The sequence below is a fragment of the Eumetopias jubatus genome, unplaced genomic scaffold, assembly GCF_037043125.1.
Source record: "Eumetopias jubatus isolate StellerSeaLion01/CBP00866 unplaced genomic scaffold, mEumJub1_p1.0 scaffold_52, whole genome shotgun sequence".
Classification (NCBI taxonomy): Eukaryota; Metazoa; Chordata; class Mammalia; order Carnivora; family Otariidae; genus Eumetopias; species Eumetopias jubatus.
In genome coordinates, this window is record NW_028274858.1 from 1,196,963 (window position 1) to 1,213,369 (window position 16,407).

Below are 16,407 nucleotides of genomic sequence, written 5' to 3' on the forward strand. Positions count from 1 at the left end.
CGAAACAGAAGCAAAAATGAACTTTTGGGACTTCATCAAGATAAAAAGCTTCTGCACAGCAAACAAAACAGTCAACAAAACTAAGAGGCGACCCATGGAATGGGAGAAGATATTTGCAAATGACATTACAGTTGAAGTGCTGGTATCCAAGATCTATAAAGAACTTCTCAAGCTCAACACCCCAACAACAACAACAAAATAATAATAATAATCCAATCAAGAAATGGGCAGAAGATATGAACAGACATTTCTCCAAAAAAGACATAAAAATGACTAACGTTTACCATCACTAGCCATCATGGAAATTCAAATAAAAACCACAATGAGATACCACCTCACACCAGTCAGAATGGCTAAAATTAACAAGTCGGGAAATGACAAATGTTGTGAGGATGTGGAGAAAGAGGAACCCTCCTTACACTGTTGGGGGGAATGCAAGCAGGTACAGTCACTCTGGAAAACGGTATGGAGGTTCCTCAAGATGTTAAAAATAGAACTACCCTACTAACTAAAAATTGCACTACTGGGTATTTACCCCAAAGATACAGACGTAGTGAAAAGAAGGGGCACCTGAACCCCAATGTTCATAGCAGCAATGTCCGCAATAGCCAAACTGTGGAAGGAACTGAGATGCCCTTCAACAGATGAATGGATAAAGATGTGGTCCATATATACAATGGCATATTCCTCAGCCATCAGAAAGGATACATACCTACAATTTGCACTGACGTGGATTGAACTGGAGGGGATTACGCTAAGGGAAATAAGTCAAGCAGAGAAAGACAGCTATCATATGGTTTCACTCATATATGGAACATAAGGAATAAGCGTGGAGGACCACAGCGGAAGGGAAGGAAAACTGAATGGGAAGAAATCAGAGAGGGAGACAAACCACGAGAGACTCTGGACTCTGGGAACCTAACTGAGAGTTACAGAAAGGAGGGGCGTGGGGAGATGGGGTATCTGGGGGTGATGGGTATTAAGGAGAGCACATGTTGTGATGAGCACTGGGTTATATGCAAATAATGAGTCATTGAACACTACATCAAAATCCAAAGATGTACTATATGATGGCTAACTGAACGTAAATAAATAAATAAATAAATATGCTTTCTACATGAAAAACAAATAATAATGAGTACAGAATTTCAGATTTGCAAATGAAATGTTCTCAAGATATGTATCACAGCAGTGTAAATAGACTTCACACTACCGGACTTTATACTGAAAATGTTTAAAATGGCAAAATCAATGTTATGATTTTTTACAATTTTTTTCCTTTTTTTATTATGTTATGTTAATCACCATACATTACATCATTTTTCCCTTCCTACTCTCTTCTTCTTTTTTCTTAACATATAATATATTATATGTTTCAGAGGTACAGGTCTGTGATTCAACAGTCTTACACAGTGCACAGCGCTCACCATAGCACATAACCTCCCCAATGTCTATCACGCAGCCACCCCATCCCTCCCAACCCACCCCCACTCCAGCAACCCTCAGTTGGTTTTCTGAGATTAAGAATTCCTCCTATCAGTGAGATCTTATGATAGATTTTTTACCATTAAAAGTACATTCTGCATGATTTCATTTTTATAAAGATTTTATTAATTTATTTTAGAGAGAGAGCGTGGCACGAGAGTGGTAGTAGACACAGGAGGTGGAAGAGAGAATCGTGAGCCCGCGCTGCCCTGAACACAGACCCTACGTGGGGCTCGATCCCACACCATGAGATCACATCCTGAGCCAAAATCAAGAGTTGGCGGCTTAACGGCCTGAGCCACCATCCATCTCCTTGGGCATTAGTACTGGTGCATTCCCTGCTCTCTCCACCACCGCTGTGATGAACACTCCTCAAAACACATCTGTGAAAAACCGGCCAGAGTTTCCGGGGGGGAGTCTGAGGCCAAGCACTGCCAGGTGATGGGTGCACCTGCGGCCTGGGATGGGTGCTGCTCACTGTTTTCCCAGACTGGGGTGCCCAACACCCTTCTTTCCAGGGACCTGCAGGGGACCCCCATCTCCTCAGGTACCTGAGGAAACCCGGCCCAGGAATTCACCTTCTCTAGCAGAGGACAGATGGGACTTCTTTCTCTGGCCAGGAATATAAACCCTGATACCGGGAAAGGAGAGCTCTCCTGGACTCCTCGCCCGGCCAGGCAGCTGTGGCCATAATGTACATGATGGAGTCAGAGCGGCTGGGACTTGGAGGGAATGAGTGCCTTAAACCAGCCTTGTGCGGGGCATGCGGGAGCAACAGCCCCTGCGTCTTGGGAAGCAGTGATGTGTGCAAAAGGAAGGAGGCTGGGGTGGAGCCTTCCAAGCCACACCACAGTCTCTCCCTTGGTTCTGAAACCAGCAGGAAGGGAGCTCCAAGGGCAGAGACCAGACTCCAGGAGGATTCCTATCCAGGGAAAGGGCGCCCTCTGGAGGGCACTGAAGCAGCCAGCCCCACCAACCCACAGGCCATTTGCACAGGATCACCTCCTGCACTTCCTCAAAACGTTGTCCGTCTTCATGTGTGGACAGTGACTGGCCCACTCAGGTGCACTTCCAGTGGAGGACTAGAAACTTTTCAGGGCTTGCTCATGGGTCAGAGGACCACTGTCCAAAGAAGCAGAGGATATCCCTCTTCCTCCGGAGCTGGGGAAGGCAGCCACCATCCTGGGGCGGGACCGGGTCTAGGAGTGTGTTCTTTCTGAAGCCCCAACCCTCAGTGGGCATTGCTATGCCTGAGAAAGGCCCCCTCAGCCCCAGAGTCAGGAGCAGTGAGGAGCTGTCTCCAACCCTGGCCCAGGATCACGACCCGAAACCATCCTGTCCTTGGGAGGACAGGTCCCCTGCAGGAGCCAGGGAGGGGACTGGCCCCTCTCCCCTCCCCAGGTCCAGGACTCCCAGGACCTGCAAGAGATCTTCATCTGAGGAGGAGTCATGGAGAGCAAGTGTGTCTCATCAGCCCAGCAAATGAAAGAACCAAACTCCAACACTCAGGTTCTAACGGAAGCAGAATTTCAATGTACTGTTTGGGGGCAGCCTCCTCCCCTCTTACGTAGCCTTAGGGGACCCCAAGGAAAGTCTTCTTTGTTCTCCTTCCCTCAGAGAGAGGGGCTGGTCCTGTGTCACGGGGTCCCCACCGTGTCCCAGTGCTGAGGAAGAGCCACACACAGGGGCCTGGTGTCAGGAGTGTGGCCGGCCACTGCTCCTGGGCTCCCAGCCAGGGGCCTGGCAGCTGCATGGAAGAGCTGAATTGCTTTTGGGGGAAGGAGTGCTCACTGCCGACACTGCTCACCATCCCCTCTGCACTCTGCAATCCAGGCTCTGTGCCCAGCTTATGTTGATCACCAGCACTCCACATGTTCCTGCCATGGGAGGGATCATTCAGCATCACCCCATTGCACAGAGGAGGAGAGCGAGGCGCAGAGAGGGGAGTGTTCAATGCCAAGTCCAGCTCCTAGCTCATCCTTGCATTGCCAAGTATGCACCAGCCTCCTGTGATACCAGGTACGGAACATGTGTAGAGGTCCGACCCCTGATGGCGTCCGTAGAAGTAGAAGCCAGAATACCCCGATGTGCAGATGGGGAGCCTGGGGAGGCCCTGAGAGGCACGGGGTCTGTCCAGGGTCATAGCCCTGGGCATGCGCAGGAGTCCGGTCTGAACACAGCTCTGTGCACTCACAGCAGGGACACTGGCTGCACCCAGGCCTCCCGGGGGCTGTGGGTGGGCTGTGAGGGTGTCACTGTATGGATGGGGCATGGGGGAGGGTGAGCATTGAGGATCCAGGGGAGGGGGGGCCCACAGGGGGCTCTTGTGTGAGGAGGAAGTTGGGTAAGGGGACCCCAGGCAGTGGTGACCTCACTTCCCTGACAACAGAGCCCAACAGAATGTGGAACCCCGGTAACCAGGCACCCACATTCCACAGACAGCCCCCTGCCCAGCTCATTTCGTTGGAGATCCTCAAACCAAGATGTTCGCATGTTGCCTTCCGAGGTCCGGAGGCTGCAGGCTGAAGATAGTGCGCCCTGCAGACGCTGTCCCCCGCTGGGGATTTCATGTCAGAGTTCCCCACCGCTTCTGGCCATTTGGCCGGAAGGACAGAAAGGTGACACCAGGAGGCCCAGAGCCGGCCACCCAGCCCCACTCACTCTGATGACCTGTGTAGCCCCAGGTGCCTTCCCTGTGTGTCTGTGTGTGAGTGTGTGCGTGTGTGTGTAAAGAGGGATCATGGGGGTGGGGCCACCCCGAGCAGGAGCAGGCTGATGAGGGGTCAGATACCCAGTGGGCAGGTCATGTTCAAGGTCAAGGCTGGCTGTGTGGGATGGGGTGTGCGGCCGCTGCCCCTTCTGCCCAAGGTTTATCCCGATAGCCCTGCAGGGATGAGTCACTGCATCCCGGGTGCAGGGCTGTGCACGCACAGGTGTGTGTCTGATCTGGGAGCAGCAGGGGGACTGTGCAGGAGGACAGTGCGGATGGCCGGGCAGGGCTGTGACGCCTCGGGGCCGGCTACCGGTCCCTGTCTTTGCAGAAGGCCACGGAGGACATGGAGAAGCAGCTGGCAGACGTACCCTCCTCCCTGACAGAGGGGTGGACCCCACAGGGATCTCGAGAAACAGGTGCTGGGGATTGCCGGGCAAGACCTCTGACACCACGCAGACAATTGTCCCCGGTGGTTGTCCATCGGACAGTGGTCCAGACCGGAGCCCACGGAGGCTGAGGCTGAGGGTGAGAAGGCTGGGGCTGGGTGTTTGTGGTGTGTGGGGATGGCTCGCTGCTGGCCCCACAGGGAGGAGCCCCCAGAGGCTGGTGTGGGGCCAGGAGCAACGACTGGGCACAGCGCACACAGCGGGTGGACTGCAGTTCGGGAGACGTCCCCGTAAGGGTTCCTTCCCGGCTGTGCTTCTCTGGGAGACCCTGGGCTGGGCTCTGTCTCTGCAAAGGCCCACGGAGAGCAGGCACGGGGTAAGCTTTTCTCCTCTCACAGCTGCTCCACCACCTGAGGAGCTAGACCTGGATCTGGTGGGAGGACTGGTGCCTGCAGTGACTTCAGGAGGAGACCAGGAGCCGGCAGGTGACCCGGCACCTGCCCATGGAGAGCCTGGCACTGTCCAGGAAGAACTGGCACCTGCTCCTGCACCAGCCCCTGCCCCTGCCCCTGCTACAGTTCCTGCCACTCCCCCTTCCCCCACCCCAGCCCCTACCCCTGCCACGGACCCAGATCCTGACCTGGCTCCTGCCCCTTCCCTTACCCCTGCCTCTGCCCCTGCCCCAGGCCCTGCCCCTGCCTGTGCTCTTGTTCCTGCCCCTGCCCCTGTTCCTGCTCCTGCCCCTGCCAGAGCCACTGTCCCTGCCCCAGATCCTACCATTGCTCCTGCCCCTGTCCGTACTCCTGCCAGAGCCACTGCCCCTTCCCCTGCCGCTGCCAGTGGTCCCGTTCCTGCCCCTGACCCAGATTCTGTCCCTGCTCCTGCCCTGGATCCTGCACCTGTCACTGCTGCTGACCCTGTCCCTCCCCTTGCCCCTGCCCCTGCTCTTACCTCTGTCCCTGCCCCTGTCCCTGCCCCTATCCTGAGCCCTGCCCCTACTCCTGCTCCTGCAGGGCTCCCACAGCCACATCCAGAGCCCACAGCCCTGCAGGGAGAGCTCCTTGTACAATCACCCTTAGTTCCATCGCCGGAACCCGAGACCCCCCCGATTGTTTCAAACCCTCCCCTGTGTTCTTTCTCTCTGGTACATATTAACTGTTATTTTATCCTTCCATGTCCTATATACTGTTTATTATTTGTTTTAAATAAAATTGCTTATTTTCAATTGAACATGTCATGAGCATTAGGTGCATGCCCAACGCTGTGCCACCACAGCCCAGAACATTGCCGCAGAATATCTCATTCCCCAAAGAGTCCCCGAACCAGAAGCCCTCCCTGCCCATTTCTCCTCCAGCCCAGACGCCGGCAACCCCTAACCTGCTTTCTCTCTCTGTTCCTTTACCTATTCCTGTTGTTTCTGTAAGTGGAATCACAATAGGGGCCTTTGTGTCTGCCCCCCTATTTTCAAAGGGGACTCATTTTCTTCTGTGTTTATTTGTCATAAAATTTTCCTTATTTGATATTGAAACCCCGATGGATTACACATCAGATGTAATCATAGAGGTCACTTTAGGAATTATGGGCACAATCTCGGGGCCGAGACCCCTGGTCCTGCTGGGACACCACAGCCTGACCCCAGACAGCACAGGGCTGGTTCCTCCTGAGACCCACACAGAAACCAGGGAAATGCAGAAAGCTGGAAGACACACCATAAAGGGCAAAAGCATTGCTCACAACCCAAGGCCAGAAAGGTTTCACCTGACTCTGGTCCAAACCACGCTCCCAGTCACTGGGTTCCACAGGGACGGAGACCAAACACATGCAAGTCCAAGGCGGAAGAATAGGCACTCAGGGAATATGTGTCAGAGATGCAGGAGCTCCTGGGGAAGGACTCCGGCAAAGGAAACACTTTGGAGGCAGCGCTGGTCACCCTCAGACTGGCAGGTGTCTGGTCTGGGGACCAGTAGCCCTGGGGAGAATGGGAGGAAGTAGAGGTCCCCTGGAGAGAATGATGACAGGCACCCCTGTCTGGGAGAACTGTGAGCAGCATCCATCCCAGGCCACAGGTGGACCCATCCTCAGCCTCGGACTCAGTCCTGGAAACTCTGGCTCGTTTTTCACACACATATTGTCAGGAGTGTTCATCACAGCAGTGGTGGAGAGAGCAGGGAATGGAACAGCACTAATGCCCAAGGAGATGGATGGGATCCACGGTCCCAGTCCTCATGATAGAATGCCCTGCAGCTACTGTCCCGGTGTCATCCGGGGCACAGGATCCGGGAAGCCCCTCCTGAGACCCACCCCTCCTGCCACCCTGCCCCTGGGAACATTGAGAATTGTTTGAGGAGGAGGGGGAGAGGATCCAGGATGACAGCGGGTCCAAGGAGAAGGAAGGTCAGCACTGGGAGGACAGATGGATGTGCCCTGAGCCACCATCCAGGGCCCAGGCTGTGATGCCCTCGGACTTCACCCCAAATAAGGACTCCTGATTTATGGACCCAGCTTCTGTGGATTTACTCCCTCCCTCATTCATTCTCTCCCTCATTCATTCCCCACCTCCAACCCTCCCCTCCCTCCCCCTCCCTCCCTCCCTCCAACCCTCCCTCCTTCCTCCCTCATTCAGCAGAGGATCTGGGGTCCCTGCTGTGTACTGAGCACTGGGGCTTCATCAGTGAGCACCCCCCAAACCACATGGTCACGTCCACTGTGGGATGATGGGGGCAGTCCCCGGGCTAGCACTGGTGATGAGCACCAGGAATCTGCTCCTGAAGACACAGGCCAGTTGCACAAAGAATGGAGAGACCCATGCTTAGCACTTCCTCTAGAAAAATCTAGTCCTGAAACGTGATGAAAAGTAAGTATATCCTAGACTTCATGCGATGTGAGTTCTACTGGCAGGTACCCACTGATTCCTAGAACCAACAAAGAGTAAATCATCCAGCGTCGACTGGGGTGTTGTGACCCAACTTTTCTGACCAAATGACAGGTCTCAGCCAGCATCTCCAGGGCCTCTGAGTTTTCCCAAGGGTCTCTGCGATTCTCTGAGCCCTCCATCAACCTCCTTGGGAAGCTCTGCCTTGTCGTCTTCTCTCCTGCCTCTTCTGGGACCCTTCCGTGGCCTCCCCACCAGGGCCACCCCCACCAGAACTCCCTCTGTCCCCTGGCCTGACGCCTACATCCCATGCTGGGTCCCATGAGCCCGGTGCTTTTTGTAAGGACTGTGTGCTCCTTCTGGGGTCACTTGGCATCTCCCTTGCAGTGGCCTGCATCTTCCTGCGCTGGGTCTCCTCTGAGCAGTCTGTGAGGCCGGACTGTGCCCATGTCACGGGCACGGAAGCGAGAGTCCAGAAGGTCCAGACGACCTGCTCCCAGTCCCAGCATGTGGAGCCTGGGTCAAGGATGGTCCGTGAGCAGAGGAAGACTTGGGCCCAGGGAGACTGAGGGAGGATATGGCAAAGTGAGCCTGCAGGAGGAGAGGGAGCACTGTGGGGACCTGGCGCTCAGGACTGCTGGGAGACCACATCTCACCCACACCAGCTCTGTCCCCAGGGCTGGAGGTTGTCAGGGTAGCCACCCTCCGAGGCTGTAGGCTGACAGTGACTGGCAGGAGAGGAGGCGCACCTGATGCAGGAGAGAACCCTCAGGCAGAGAGGAGGGTGCAGGTACTCCCCCAGCAGCTAGAGGAACTCGGGGTAGCCACCCTCCCAGGCTGCGGGAAGGCAGTGGCTGGCAGGGGAGGAGGCACCTGGTGCAGGAGAGAGCCCTCAGGCAGAGGAGGGGGCAGGCTCTCCCCCAGCAGCAGGTGCACCGGGGCAGGCTGAGGGGGCCTCCATGGACAGCGGTGCCTGCATCTGGGGTCTCCACACAGACCCCCTCCTCAGGCTCAGCACAAGCTTGTCTGGATGGCCTTTGTCCCCCAAATACAAAGTCTGGCCCAGGACCCTCCTCAAGCCCCGACTCCCAATCCTTTGACCTCAGGTCAAGTGACAAGAAATGGCCAATAGTTTCGGTGGGGTTGGGTGCACAGGGACATTTGCTTTTCTGGCCCATGCTGTAATATTGCTGGCATTTTAAAGAACTCAGGGCTTTGATTCAAAATCGGTAGGATGCCGGGGACCTGAGTCGGCTTTCTGGAAACCTGCCTCTGGGCCTTGCCGGCCTCCCATCCCACCAGTTCTGCTCAGAATCCCTCCAGGTCACGGACCCACAGTCTTGGCTCCTCAGATGGCACGGACGATGCACCTTCAAAAAGCGATCCCGGTGGGGCAGCAGGACACACTGCGGATTCCAGCAAATCTGCCTCCCAGAAACTGAGGGTACTGCTGGACGAGCTGTCTGAAAACAGCCATGTCAGGGTTCCAGGAAGATACCAGAGGCACAGGAGTAACTGAGGAACACCTGAAGGTCAGGTAGGGGCAGTCAGAGCTTCCAGACCCTTCTTCCCTAAAGCTCCTCATGCCTCAGCCTTTCTTCCAGGGATTCTGCTTGGTTTCTATTTGCCCCAACTGTTATCCATTGCCTTAGGCAGCAGAGACTCACATATGCCTTTAAATGTTTTGGACATTGAATGTCCTCCAGTAGCCACTTCACTACTGGTAGAGTTGGTAGCAAGCAAGAAGTCCCAGAGGACTCCAAGGGTCTGGACTTGGTGTTTCCCTCTCCTGAGATGGAGACACATGTGGGAGGTGCAGGTGGCCAGAGGGGGGAGGGGGCAGGCACCTGACATGGACAGATGGGGCATAGGTGAGGCCCGAGTCCCCCGGGGTATGTGTCTGGCATCCGGACTGAACAGGTCTTCAAAGCTGCAGACTGGCTGGGATCATCTTCAGGCTGAGGAGGAAGGTGAGGGGAGCAGAGGGGACTGAGGAGGTTCGGCTTAGACAGGAGAGGGCTGAGCCACACTTTTGTGGGGAAAGTGGGTCAGGTTCAGGCTCACAGGGACAGACTTGGGGCCATTATGCCACCTGAAATAAGCCAGTCCCTAAAGGACCGACACCGGAGGACCCCACTTGTGAGGGATGGAGAGCACTCCCATTCACAGAGGTGGAAGGAGCTGCTGGGTGCCGGGGCTGGGGAACGGAAATGGGGGGTTAGGGTCTTGTGGGTAGAGGTTCAGTTTGGGATGATGAAAACATTGTGGCGATGGACAGAGGTAGCCGGTGCAGAACAGGGAATATACTTATTGCCATTGAAACACGCTTCATGGTATCAGCTGTATGTCCATTATACCACAATACAAAAGAAGTGAGTCAGGACGTCGGGGCCATCGCAAATCCCTGGAGGGCCCAGGAGCAGGGAGCCTGTATCTTAGTTCTTGCTCTCACGCTCTGCCCCTTGTTGGGTGACTGAGCTCAGTAAGTGCTTGCTAAACACAGTGCAGGCAGCTGGTCCAGAGAAAGTGCACAAGTGCAAACCCACTGGTGGGCACTGAGGAATCCCAAGGGGACGCGCATCCAGACAGAGTGAGTGCCCACATTTCACAAACACCAGCACAGAAATAGCCATTTAAAACCAAGGCAGGAACCTTATATAGCCCAGAGGGCTCCACGCTCCTGGAGGCCGAGCTAGTGGCCACAGCCAAGGCCTCTGGTGGTGAGGGCACTGGGGGTCTGGGAGGTGGCTCGGCGCACCCCTGACCCTGAAGCCCCATGGCCGCGGTGAGGAGTAAGGACTGGGAGGGAAGACCCAGCCAGCACCCGTTCTGGCTCCATGGCTGCAACAGAGCTGCTCCCAGCCCCAACAGTCGATATCTGTTTAGAACCAGAGAGAAAACCTTTTCCCTCAATTGTTCTTTTTAAAGATGGTTGCTCAGCATTGACACAGAAAAACATCTGACATAAAACTGGAGCTGTTCACAGCTGCAAAGGACCCCGAAATGATCAAAATGAAGTGACCACAAAGAGAGGACCTTGTGCCCCCAGGCAGGCCTCCTGTGCACAGGGCTGGTTGGGGCGCTGGCGTGCCCGTGCAAGCAGTGCTGGGCTCCACAGTTTCCCTCAAGGGGACAGAAGTAGGAATCTGCTCTGACGGCCCCGCTCAAGACAGCAACCCCTGATGGAGACGGGGGCAGCCCCTCATGACTTCGAGATTTCCTGGTGATTCTTGGGCACAGCCACAAATCTCAGCTTCTTCATGACCCAGGGAATGATGGGGTCCAGCCCAGCAGCCTCGGGTCCCACAGGTCCTCCAGGGGACAGCCCAGCAGCCGTGGGTCCTGCATGGCCTCTGGGGGCAACCCCTCATGAGTTCTGTGTGTCCTGGTGATTCTTGGGCATGGCCCGAATCTCAGCTTCTTCATGACAGGGGCCAGCCCAGGAGCCGCAGGTCCCACAGGTCCTTCAGGGGACAGCCCAATACCGTGGGTCCCACAGCTCCTCTGGGGACAGCGCCTCATGAGTTCTGGGTGTCCTGGTGATTCTTGGGCACAGCCATGGATCTCAGCTTCTTCATGACCCGGGGAATGATGGGGCGGCCGGCCTAGCAGCCGTGGGTCCCACAGGTCCTCCGGGGACAGCACCTTGGTGGACCTGTGCAAGTCCCGTGCGCTCCCTCTAGGGTCACTTGGCATCTCCCTTGCATCAGCCTGCATCTTCCTGCGCTGGGTCTCCTCTGAGCAGTCTGTGAGGCTGCACTGTGCCCATGTCACGGGCACAGAAGCGAGAGTCCAGAAAGTCCAGATGACCTGCTCCCAGTCTCAGCATATGGAACCTGGGCAGGGAGTGGTCCCTGAGCAGAGGAGGACTTGGGCCCAGGGAGCCTGAGGGAGGATGTGGCACAGTGAGCCCACAGGAGGAGAGTGAGCAATGTACGGGCCTGGTGCCCAGACCTGCTGGGAGACCACATCGCACTGGCTCTGTCCCCAGGGCTGGAGGTTGTCAGGGTATACACCCTCCCAGGCTGCAGGCTGGCAGGTACTGGCAGGAGAGGAGGCACCTGGTGCAGAAGAGAGCCCTCACGCAGAGAGGAGGGGGCAGGTGTTCCCCCAGCAGCAGGGGCACTTGGGCAGGCTGAGGGGCCATCAGTGGACAGCAGCGACTGAAGCTGGGGTCTCCACACAGATCCTCTCCTGAGGCTCAGCACAAGCTTGTCTGATGGCCTCTGTCCCCCAAATACAAAGTCTGGCCCAGGACCCCCCCCCTCAAGCCCCAACTCCCAGTGCTTTATACTCAGCTCAAGTGACAAGAAATGGCCAATAGTTTAGGTGGTGTTGGGTGCACAGGGACATTTGTTTTTGTGGCCCATGCTGTACCGTTGCTGGCATTTTAAAGATCTCAGGGCTTTGATTTGAAAATGGTAGGATGCCAGGGACACCAGACAGCTTTCTGGAAACCTGCCTCTGGGCCTTGCAGCCCTCCCATCCCACCAGCACTGCTCAGAATCCCTCCAGGACACAGACCCACAGTCTTGGCTCCTCAGATGGCCCGGACGATGTGCCTTCAAAACGCAATCCTGGTGGGGCTGCAGGACACACTGCAGATTCCACCAAATCCCCCTCCCAGAAAGTGAGGGTACCACTGGACCAGCTGTCCGAAAACAGACAGGTCAGGGTTCCAAGAAGACACCAGAGGCACAGGAGTAACTGAGGAGCATCTGAAGTCCAGGTAGGGACGGTGAGAATCTCCAATTTTGCCTAGGGGCAGCTCCCGTCCCCCTAAATCCTGAGTGGGATGGCGTTACTGGGGGATTGGGGGGGACCATGCCTGGAAGACCCATGGCTCCAATGTTAGAGGTCGCCGACTTGATCAGTGCACAGGAGGGGAAACCTGGCCACACCCCGAAGAATCTCTAGAAACAGTAGCCACCTCAGTGGTAGCTGACCTGGGAGGTCAACCTTCCAGCTGCCTGAGGTGGGATCGATCCACAGACCAGCACACTAGCCAGAAATGGAAGAAGGAGAACAAGTTCTTCATTTCATAGTTTCTAAGTCACCGGTTTGTTCCTACAGTCAGTATACTTTGCATCCTGGGGAATCTCTGCCTGTCTAAGGTCATGAAAATGTTCTCATGTTCTCTGCTGGAGAAGTTCTTGAAAAATCTCTGGTTTATAGGTAAAAATCATCCGGAAGTGACTTTGGTTGGCACAGCCATGCTGGAAAAAGGATGGATTTTCCCCAAAATACTAAAAATAGAACTCCTGTATGATCCCACTATCAGGTAGACCTTTTCAGGAAATGAAGTCAGTTTCTCGAAGTAAGATCTGCACTCTCCAACCCAATCTCCCTGAGGAGGGGCAGCCACCCATAGCAACCCTCCCCTTGAGGCAGGTGCCTCCCTGGACAAGGGGCTACCCCAGGGCTGGGAGGTCTCCACAGCAGCACACCCAATATCCTGGATACTAGGAGACAGAGCACAGCACCAGGCCAGTGAGGGTCAGGACACACTAACCCAAATATGGCACCTTGGCAAATTAAAGATAGAAGCTAAAAGAACTTTTGCATAGAGCAGAAGCAAGAAGGTCTCTCTGACCCCCAGCCATCAGCCCTTCTTCCCTTAAGCAGGTCAGAATGCTCCCATGTGGAACTTTCTCTCCCCGGACCACAGGGATGATGTGCTTATCACCAGAGTCAAGGAATTTCGGACCACGGGGTCTATACGAACACACCTGGTTAAACGAACCCTTACCTTCCTAGTTAACTTCTTTACCGTTTACGAGCCCTAGTCCAAACCCCTGTGTCTGTCAATTCTTCACACACTTACTGCTTCTTTGTCTAAAAGGTAGAAGAGCTGTCTGCTCCAGTCACCTCTGCTGGTCATCATGGTCTTGTGAGGCTCCCACCAAAACAATCAATACATTTTGCTTGCTTTTCTCGTGTTCATCTGTCTTTGTCAATTTCCAGACTCAGCCAGGGACCTTAAGAGGGTTGAGGAAAACTTTTTTCTCTCTTGCAATACTGTGGGGAGGGGGGTGGGGAGTCAGAAAACGCCATCCCATCTTCCTCGCTTTGGTGAAACTGAACTCTACTGGGAAGCAGCACAGGACAGTGCATGGCTGGAGGAGCCAGAGAGAGGCACGTGGAACATGTAGGAGCTACTTGGCCCCCAGCCAGGGGACTTGGCCCAGTGACAAGTCCAGGGTGTGATTATGAATATTATAATGGAAGCATCCTGAACATCAGACCTTCCCCACGCCAGGCTTCATGATTGCTGCTCCTTGTAGTTGCTACTGTTGGTTTAGTGACTTTTCTGAACTAACTTTGTCAAGTCTGTATTCTTTGCTGTGTGTATGGCTACTGAATCCCTGTGCTGTTAACTTAGTGGTCAGCCAGTGGCTGGGCAGAGAAGTCATCCCTGTTTCTGAGCTACAGATTGGAGGTCCCCACAACCTCTTCAGGTTTGAATAATCTGCTCCAGTGGCTCATGGAACTCAGAGAAATATGTTACTTACTAGATGACCAATTCATTGAAAGGACAGAACTCAGGGCCAGGCAGCTGGAAGCGATGAGCAGGGCAAGGTGTATAGAAGAAGCTCAGAGCTTCCCTGCTCTCTGAAAGAGGCCTTTGTCCACCTCCACTCTGAGCTTCGTCTATACTTCCTAACTGATGACATCCTTCCTTCGGGCTCATCTGTTAACTCAAGTGAAAGACCCGGTGGGCACCAAAACGACTCCTCAAGTACTAACCACTGCTGCCGTCCTGGTGATTCTTGGGCACAGCCATGAATCTCAACTTCTTCATAATGGGGGGCAGCCCAGCAGCTGTGGGTCCCACAGGTCCTCTGGGGGCAGGCCAGCAGCTGTCGGTACTACAGATCCTCTGGGGACAGCACCTTAATGGGCTTATGGTCCAGCAGGTACCTATTCAGGTGGCTCTCGTCGTGCCACACAGCCTCGATCCCATTGGCCAGTTTGACCCCCATTGTCTGGTGACAGGCCAAGGTCAGTTGGTGAACCTCTACCACCGACCCCCCAGAAAAGGCCCCCTTGTAGTAAAAGTCGCCCTTGCCCCTGGGGAATGTATACCTGGGACTGTGGCCAATGCTCGTAGCTGAAGTCCTTGTGGGCTGCCTGGTAGAAACCAGGGTGCAGGGTGCTGAAGAGGGGAGACAGGATCTCCATACTCACGTGGTCGCGGAACTTCATGTCCACCTCTGTGCACACCAGGTAGTCCACCTCACGGAGGAATTGTGGAGTTAATCTTAGAAAATAGATTGTAAGCCCTAAGGAGTGATTGTGGAAGCAGCTGAAACGTCAGCAGCGTTCCTGTTCTCAGGCTACTGAACACAATGGCCCAGTAGGAGCAGGATCCCATGATCCCCAGGGGCAGGGCAAAGGTTAGGAGCCAGGAAAGAATGTAACCCTCCGTGCCCCCCTTCCTGTACCTGGCGTTTGCTAGCACAAACATCCCACTCTTCCCCGATCCCATGACGGCCTCCCTGCGTGCCTGCGCGTACGGGAGAGTGCAGGCCTGCTTCACAGCTTCAGCATACTTGCCATCCCTCTGTCCTCCTTTCCCACGCTTTGAGGCATCTGCCCTTACTTTTCTGATAAAAAATGACATAAAACCGATGTGCAGAACGCAGCTGCTGCTGCCCTACTTGCAGAGGCAGCCCTGCATGGCCGCTCAGATTGGTGTCTGCGAATTTTATTTCAGTGCGCAATGACGGGAAGAGCTGCTTACAGAAGCAGCGGATCATCACGTGCTCTGCATGGACGTGTCTTCCCAGCGCGGGGTGCCGGGGACCTCGAGGACCACCACCCTCTGGCCTTCCCAGAGGGGCACATGGGGCTCGGCGGGCAACTGATTGGTGAAGACGTAGTAGGTGACCCTGTGTCCCACCATGAAGTGCTTCTCAACTGTCTGCAGGAACAACTCCAGGAAGACCATGTATCCACAGGGACAGGGGACAGGGCTGGAGGAGGGTCACTGCCAGAGGCTGGCGGCAGGACCCCAAAACTTGGGCCGTGAATGTGTGCACTTTCTTCAAGGGGGCAGGCCCTGGGCTGCTTTAAGTAACAGCCACCCTCCTGGCCTGGCCTGAGCATGTCTGCTGGTGGGGCCTCCCTACCTTCAGCTCCCAGAGATGGCAGCCATCAGGACCCCATCTTACAAAGGGGAGCCTGAGGCTTAGAGGCTAGAAACCCATGCAGCTGATTCTACCCAGTCTGTAGGGCACAGAAACAAGGGCTGTGCCCAAAGGTGCTCAACTCATGGCAGGTGGGGACAGAACCTGCAGGGGGTCAGCCAGGGGAGGGGACGTGCAGGGTTTGCCTGGGAGCTCAGCACAGGGGGAGTGTTCCTGGCTCCAGCATGCTGACTGTGGGGCTTCATGGGTCACAGGGTCACCTACCCTAACCCTAACCCTTAACCCTAACCCCTAACCCCAACCCTAACTCTAATCAAACATCATGCTCAATTTTGAGGACTGACAGCTCTACTCTGAAATCAAAAACAAGTCCATCATGCTGGCTTTCACTCATTGCTCAGTATCGTACTGAAAGTTCTACCCAGAATGATAAGGCAAGAAATCCACATGTGGAAGAAAACAGTAGAACTAGGTCTATTCAGAGACCAGAGATGACATCATCTTATAGACAGAGCTTCCTAAACAATCAACAAAAAATGATTACAGCCAGTTAATATCAATACACAAGAATCTGTCTTATTTGTATACATTAGCCATGAATCATCCAAAACATAATTTTAGAAAACAATTCCATTTTAGGGAACATTAACATTGACAAAATACTTAGGAATAGATGTAATCAAGGTGCAAGACTTGTGCGCTGAAAATTACAAAACATTGCTGAAAGAAAGGGAAACCTAAATAAATCTGAGGACCCCATGGTGATGCAAAGACATACTATTGATAAGACGGCAATAGTAC

The 16,407-nt window shown here is 54.5% G+C and overlaps 1 pseudogene; it reads right to left on the minus strand.

The window, feature by feature from the left end:
• Positions 1 to 10,658: 10,658 nt before the first annotated feature.
• LOC114203531 (histo-blood group ABO system transferase 2-like) lies at positions 10,659 to 15,407 on the minus strand (annotated as a pseudogene).
• Between the last annotated feature and the right edge of the window lie 1,000 nt (positions 15,408 to 16,407).